This window comes from Alligator sinensis, unplaced genomic scaffold (genome assembly GCF_000455745.1).
Source record: "Alligator sinensis unplaced genomic scaffold, ASM45574v1 scaffold1277_1, whole genome shotgun sequence".
Taxonomy (NCBI): domain Eukaryota; kingdom Metazoa; phylum Chordata; order Crocodylia; family Alligatoridae; genus Alligator; species Alligator sinensis.
Window position 1 is genome coordinate 826,206 of NW_005842341.1, and position 6,043 is coordinate 832,248.

General features: G+C 44.5%; 1 long non-coding RNA gene across 1 annotated transcript in view; it reads right to left on the reverse strand.

The window, feature by feature from the left end:
* The window catches only part of LOC112551123, a 20,601-nt gene extending 15,616 nt beyond the window's left edge, over window positions 1-4,985 (reverse strand). Inside the window, exon 1 of the long non-coding RNA XR_003095283.1 lies at window positions 4,936-4,985. This is a non-coding gene — a long non-coding RNA (uncharacterized LOC112551123). The remainder of the gene's footprint in view (window positions 1-4,935) is intronic.
* Window positions 4,986-6,043: the final 1,058 nt, after the last annotated feature.

The following is a 6,043-nucleotide window of genomic DNA, read 5'->3' on the forward strand; positions in this document are numbered from 1 at the left end:
ACAGTGGAATTGCAATGATGTAGCTGACAGCCACATTACATGCATTCACACAGTAAGGAGGGAATCAGTGTAGATTTTGAAAAATGATAAGATTTACAGCCAAAATGTGAACCCTTGAAAAAGGCCAGCAAACTCTTAGACTAGTTGTCCCACTGCCTTTAAACCAAAATCTCATGGAAACTGGTATGGATTCATTTTTTACACTATGGCCCTTTTAATAGCATTCAGAAAATGGATTGTAAGGGGTTTTAAAGTGGATTTAAATTATATTTAATTACATTTGCAACCATTGTGTAAGTATTACATTTTACAGAACTATTGATGTAAAGTAGGTGTCCATCAAGGTGAGGAACGAGTCCACAGTCTCAGTAATTATTAAAAAACAAAACAAAACAAAAAACAGTAAGAGGAAATACTTGTGGCCAGGTGCAAAAATAAGCAACTCCAGCCTGCCATTAAGGGAGCAGAAGTGTCTTAGTCTATGATTAGGCACATGGAATATGTGCACAGAATTTAACACTAGCTTTTGATTTTCCCTTTTTTCCCCCACTTACTAGATTTTTCCCCTTAACTTTCTATCTAACTCTTTCAACATTTGTATGTATTTTATTTCTTGCTGAAGTTGTGTCATTACAAGCTTTTTGTTTTAAATTTGAGATAAGTGCTGGAGTGAAATCCTGGTCCCCCCACCAACATCAATGAGAATTTTGCAATTGGCCAAGTTTTCAATTCTAGTGCCTACATCACATCAGGGGAAAAAAGTGTTACAGCTCAGCTGCCATGAACTCCTGCTGACTCTCAGCTCTAGCCGTATCAGAAACTTAACGCCATGTTAAAAATTCAGGGGATTGGGTATATTGCTAGTACACAAGACTTTATCTGCATGACTTTTAAGCATATTAATAGCAATCACCTAGGTCTTCTGAGTGAAAGCTTTACAGATTGCTTCCTTTTCACTTTGATTAATTTGTTGACATGCAGCAGTTGTTTGCATAAACCAGTGCACTAGACAACCTTGCCATTTGATCTCTGCATACATAGATGAGTTTACTTTGTAACACAGATCAGTAATAGCAGAACAGTTGATGGTACATATGTAGCCAATAGCTATTTGTTGCAAAGTTGCAACCATTCATTTCCTAAAAATTACACTTTCAAACAGATTAAGAAGATAACATGATCTCTCAGAATGATGCATTTTATATATCTCATTTCTTTGGAACTCTGCTGATTGAGATTCAGTGTCATGGAAACACTTCAACTGACCACATTTCTGGCTAAGGTAGCTCCCAGAAAATCCAGTCTCATTTTAATGTGAGACTCCATGCATTCTGAGGCTGGACTGTATCATCTTTCAGGAGTTCAAATGAGGTACAACTGGATTTTTATTCATATGAAGTTGCTAGTTCTTGTTTCTGTCTTAAAGCAAGGCTGTCTAACTGGTGGCCTGCAGGCCACATGTGACCTTTGAAGGGTTAAATTGTGGCCCTTGGGCTGCTGGACAGCAGCTGCTTCCCACATTGCTCTGGCTGCAACAGCAACTGGAGGCTCTGGGATCCCCTTTTGTCCTCCAGCTTTCAATACCTGCCTCTGCTTCAGGAGATGAGGCAGTAGAGCACTAGCACAGATAGGAGAGCAGAGTGAGAGGCTGGGGCCACGTGAGTACACAGTACAGCAGTGGGAGGACATGCAATACAGTGGGGGTGGGGGACAGGGGCGAAAGGTGCAGCAGTGTCAGAAACCTCTCTCAAGCAACTGTCCTGGTGGTGCACAGAGGCAAGCACCATGATAGTCCTCCATCAGGCCACTGTTTGGGACCAAAGGTGGAGCAGTAGGAAAGGAGCACCCCCTCTCCCTCTGGCCCCTGATTGGCTGGGACTCCAAGATTGGGATTGAGTCCTCTGGCCTATTTAAGACTTGCACAGGAAGCAAGAAGTTGCTTGAACAACAAGGTTGTTGCTGTCTCCAGACCCCTCTGCTGGTCCCTGCACTCCTATCTCCAACCCCTGGCTTGACGTACTGTTGCCAAGTAGCCCAGACTCTGACTATTGCCTTGGCCTTGCACGTTGCTTTGCCTCACTCAGACTTCAGGTATTGACCCAGCTTGCCTCCTCATCTCTGCCTTTGATTGTCAACTCAGCTCTGTCTTCGACTCTAATCTCCTGGCTTTGACCTAGCCATTACCCTGATCTCTGATCCCAGCCTTGTGCTAATCACTAAACAGACTACCCATGCCTTGATTCATGATGGGTGTAGAGGGGAACAGAGCAGGGGGAGCACCTACATGAGCGCACAGTGCAGTGGTGGTGCCAGACAAGTGTTGCAGAGCTGGTCTGCTAGTTGGAGCTAATGTACAGGGCCAGTCCACAGGGCTGGTCCATAGGTATGATCTAGTGCACAGGGCCACCTCATCTGGCCCATAGAGCTCCCCACGGGGCAGGAAATTTTGCAGTAGGACCAGCAACAGCAGTATTAATTGCCACAGCTCTGGCATTTCAATCAATGCTGCCACCCTACACAACCTCCTCCCCCCCACCCTACTGCCAAGTTTCCACAGGCCAAATGATGGGCTCTGTGGGCCAGAACTTGGTCACTCCTGTATTAATATATTAATCACAGATTCTTAGTAGCTTTGCACAGTAGCCACAAAAAACACTGAAAATTGTTGTGAGTATATATACAAGGTAGTAATTCTTATATTATTGCTATAGGTTTCTCTTCAAATATTTATGGTACTACTGTTACACTGTTCCAGATGAAGATGTCAAATCACTGTAGTAACATACTGAGGTAAGTCTCACAATGCCTTGTAATGTTTCCCCCATTTTACAGATGGGAAACAGGCAAAGAATTTAAGCAGCTGGCCAAGGATAGTGTATGTCAGAACCTAGATCCTGCCCTCTAGCTTTATGGTGCAACTTCAAAGATTACCTTTCTCCTTCTGCTTTTTGAGATGAACAATGCCTTAAACATTTCCACATTAGCTGCCTGTTCAGACATGTGCTGCCTTGAAGTGTCAGGTTTAGTGATAATGGCAGTGATAGTGATTATGTAGTTTTAACTGACTGAGTAGATCTAGTGTGCTCTGATACAGTAATGCAAATGTCAGTGCTTCTGTATGATGAGGTTTTTGGGTTTTCCTTTTAAGTTAGACTGGTGATTTCTTTGGATATCAAAATAGGGTAGTATCCTTTTAAATCAGTGGTTTGCAACATGACTATGTCTAAGGGGTCCATTAAAGATGACTGTGATCAAGCAAAAGTATGTGAATAGCCACATGTACAATTCAAAGCAGTCTGCACCTCCATTCAAAATTTCCAAAGGTCCACACCTCCATTCAAAAATTTTTAGGGGTCTGCAAATGAAAAAAGGTTGGAAACCACTGCTTTAAATAGTCTGTGAGCCCTCTAGTGGCATTATGTATGTTTTGTGTTTCAGAGGTTACTTCAAATCAGTCTGAGCAGCTGTTCCTATATAATAGGGGATTGCAAGTTTACTTATATTTAGTAACATGGTTAATGTGGAACCCAGAATGTGCCCTTGTGGTTTCTTGAAATTGTTTTTGTCCTTTAAAGAGCAGGATAATATGCAATAGGAGATAAGGAACATATTATACAGCATCAGATGGCTTCTTGTTCTAGAGGAAGACCATTGTAAAAAACACTTAACATTGTGCCCTGAACTTTACTTACTTTTCCTCCCCTGAGTACGCTGTATCTTTCCATTCTTCCTTTGCCTTAGGTAAGTGCTCTAAATCTAAATAGACTGGCAAATGCTAATGTCCTGGAGACCTGCCTTTCAAACTACTGGCCAAGATTTTGGTACAACAAAAAAACAAAAAAAAGACCATCCCAAGGAATCCTTCCAAAATGTACACTGCACAGTCTCCCTGGTAAGACATGACTTTGGGACTTTAATCAATAGATGCTAATTATTTACTGATCAGACAAGATCCACCCAAATTAGAGTTTATGCACTTCAACCTGAGGTCTCCATGCCTTGATGCAAAGAGCTCCCTTACATTAAGGCAAGTAAATGAGAAATGTTGGATATAGATCAAGGGTGGTGTAACAGGTATCTGCTCTGGGCCAAGCTAAATGTGGCCCGCACACCTGTTTCTGGGGCAACTGCCCGCCTTCTCGCCTGCCATGCCTTGCTGTTAATTAATTAATTGATGTTAATTAGTGGGAGGCTGCCCTCATATTGCCCTGCTGCCAGGGGGCGCTATCTGCGGCTCCGTTTCCTCCCCTACACCGCAGTCCACACCTCGCCGATGGAACAGATGTTATGTCTCATTCTAATTACTATCTGGCCCCTTTTTGTCCTCTCTGGGCCTCCTCAGTCACGCTGCCCCCTCTCTGGGGCTCCCCAATAATGCCCCCTCCTCTGGGGTCTCTCAGCAACTGCCCCCTCTCTGGGGCTCCCCAGTAGTGCCGCCCCTTTTCCGGGGATCACCACGCCCGCACTGGGGCTTCTCAGTAACTGCCCCCTTTTCTGGGGCTTTCGCCCCCTCTCAGGGCACTCCTCAATACTGCTGCCCTCTCTCAGGGCGTTCTCTGTCAAGCTGCCCTCTCTGGGCTCACCATGCCTGCACTGAGCTTCTCAATAAGGCTGCCCCCTTTCCGGGGTTCACCGTGCCCTCACTGGGGCTTCTCGATAATGCCCCCTGTCTGGGGATTCTCAACTGCCCTTCCCTAGGGCTGGGGTCTATGCACCCCGAACACTGTGCCCTCACTGGCACTGGGGTCCTCACACTCCTCTGTGAGTCCCCTGTGAGGCCTCCTCCAACCCCTAATAGTCTCTCCCAAACCACCGGTCATAAACAGCAAAACAAACACAAGCCCCTAGGCTATAACATAACTTAAAGCCTCCCGGCTAAAACCACGTTGCTCATACATCCCAGGGCTGCCATCCTTTACCCGGCTTGGGCTGTACCTGCGGTTAGACTTCTCCTCACATCTTTGCTCAGGGAGTTTCTACCTCTCTGACTGCTGCCAAGGAACTGCCTCTAGCCCCAGCCCCAGGGTTTATAAGGGAGCCAGGCCCTGCCCCTTCTGGTCAGCTGACCTTCCCTGGTTGCCCCGGCAACCTACAGCTGGGCTCCTTATTCCCTACTAGGGAGGAAGCCCTAGCAGTTTCCCCTCTTTGGGAGCAGGGTACCTCAGTGCTCTGTGACAGGTGGGCAATTATCTTGGGCAGAGGGCCGCTTATTGAATTTTGGCAAGCCATCGAGGGCCACATGACAGGCAGCCCAGGGCAGATGAATATTAATTTTCTAAATGTTTTAGGGGCCCCGTGGGCCAGATAGAATGGCCTGGTGGGCCGCATTTTGCCCACCCCTGCTATAGATGTTGAAAGGCACTTATAGCAATAAAATAATCAAAGCTGTCAGATTAAAGTACGCAAAGAAAATCACTCTTCTGACACAGAGGGTAGCTTGTGCAATATTACACCCAACAAATTCCTCAGGTTTCTACCATAAGAGAATATTTTTTAGGGTTAAAATCTCAAAGGTAGCTAAATTAGTTAAGAGTGGAAAACCCAGATTTTTAAAATTATTTTGGCAGTGCTCTGTTCTGCATTGCAAGGCCCAAATGATTTAGGCAGCAAAATCCCAGTTTCAAAAGTGAGAGGTACCTGGGAGCCTAAGTCTCATTGATGATCAATGGGAAAGCATGAGTAAATTTAACTGTTACAATACCAGAAAATTACAGGTAATTACAATCTTATAGCACAGGTTAACTTAATACTAAAAAAACCCCAAGGAATAAATCTTTTTGACTTTCTTTTCCCTCCTCCCCCCCGCCCCTGAAGCATAAAAGCAATTTGTAGGTCTACCTCCCATTTTTGTTGTTTTAATTTTTTTTAAATAACCAGTACTTTAAAATTATTCAGTTGTAACTTTTTGGTACTATAAAGTGATTTTGCTAATTGTTTGGGTTGATTGAGAACTGCTCACCCACAGGTCAAGATATGCAATATCCCGTATTTAGCTCATAAGCCTATGCATTGCTCATTACCCTTACAACTGAACAGACTCAAT